At 46.1% G+C, this 1,715-nt stretch overlaps 1 pseudogene; it reads right to left on the reverse strand.

Annotated features, from left to right (window-relative positions):
- Positions 1 to 644: 644 nt before the first annotated feature.
- Positions 645 to 1,246, reverse strand: LOC101440982 (coiled-coil-helix-coiled-coil-helix domain-containing protein 2 pseudogene; annotated as a pseudogene).
- Positions 1,247 to 1,715: the final 469 nt, after the last annotated feature.

Here is a 1,715-nt window from a genome sequence, read left to right on the forward strand (position 1 = left end):
GGCGCCACTCCTGGGTGGACTGAGCTTTTTTCACACAGGGTGGCTCTCCTTGAGGAGCACACTCCTTGTACGTGAGGCACCCCTACACAGGGGCGTCCCTGCATGGCACAGCACTCCTTGTGCACAGCAGCACTGCACATGGGCCAGCTTACCACATAGGTCAGAAGGCCCTAGAGATAGAACCCTGGACCCTCCATATGGTAGGTGGATGCTCTATCAGTTGAGCCATGTCTGCTTCCCAACACATATATCTTTAAACAAAAATTATTCCATTTCTTAAGAGAGAAATAGGGAGAAAGCGTCTAATAACACTGGATTTTTTAAAGGAAATCAATTGACCAAATTTCAGAAATAAGTTTAAATCTGCAAAATAAGTTAATACATGAAAAATCTGGTTATATAAGCCATGAAGAAGGGAATCTCTGTTAAATAATTTAGGGAAAACTAGAAATTATTATTTTTGGAAGAAAATCACTTTATTCTAATTAGTTCACAGATAGTAACATCACAGCAAGTGGTTTAAGGAGATACAAACATTTGTCCAGCCCCCAAATCTATGCCACTCAGTGGACTTCTGTACAGTAAGAACCCTTTCTTCCTTTGTGATTCTGAAGAAAGGAAGCTATTACTGACAGAGGAGAGCTTTAACTAGTGGTTTTACGTTTTATACATTCACTATGAATTCTAGTCTTACATAAAGTTTGGTTATAAGAGCAGATTTTCCATTTCTTCATTTTCGACTTCTTGATTAGGCTAACCATTTGCAAATCTGCACTGCTTCAGCACCTCGCTGAAACCCTCACAAAGCTTAAGGTCACCCTGGTTCTGGGCACACCCCAAAAACTGCTTCATCTCGTGGGCAGCAAGGGCCAAACTGCTGCTGCTGCTGCTGCTGCTGCTGCTGCTGCTGCTGCTGCTGCTGCTGGTGTGCAGCGGGGCTCGCTGAGGCTCCTGGTAAGTGAGGTCGTGCCTTGAGGGCTCAGCACTCCTCCCTCCACTGAAGTCCCAGTGACAGCAGGGCCCAGTGTGAGCCCGACAGCAAAGCCACAGCCAGCCAGCTGCAGTGGTTGCCATCTGGGCCATCGGACCTGGCTCCCGAGGTACAGCAGCAAGTGAGCCAAGTGCTGATGACGGGCTGCTGCAGGCGCTGAGCTGCTGGTGCCGGCCTGGGGGCAGCTCTCCTCTGAGGGGCCCAGCCGGCCACAGGGGACATGCGTGAAGCCTGGCTCCAACTCCGAGGTGGCATCACAACCTTGCACCGGCTCAACTTCTAGAAGGCAGAAAGTCTTAGAAATCATTTTAAAGAATCTAAATTCATTATCACAATTTATACCATATACCACAATAAATTCAGGGGAGGTAAATAATTAAAGTCTATTTTCATTTTAAAATAGAAAATTTATCATAAAACACAGAAGATAATATAATGCAATCATATTTTTGCACACTGAAGCTCATGGCAGCATTATTCACTACTGACAAAGGATAGAAGCAAGCCGAGTGTCCATCAATTAATGAATGGATAAAAAAATGTAATATATACATACAATGGAGTACTATTCAGCTTTAAGAAGAAATGAGGGAAGCGGACTTGGCCCAGTGATTAGAGCGTCTGTCTACCACATGGGAGGTCGGCAGTTCAAACCCGGGGCCTCCATGACCCGTGTGGAGTTGGCCCACACACAGCGCTGATGCACGCAAGGAGTGCCCTGCCA

Source organism: Dasypus novemcinctus, chromosome 10, assembly GCF_030445035.2.
Source record: "Dasypus novemcinctus isolate mDasNov1 chromosome 10, mDasNov1.1.hap2, whole genome shotgun sequence".
In the NCBI taxonomy this organism is placed as follows: domain Eukaryota; kingdom Metazoa; phylum Chordata; class Mammalia; order Cingulata; family Dasypodidae; genus Dasypus; species Dasypus novemcinctus.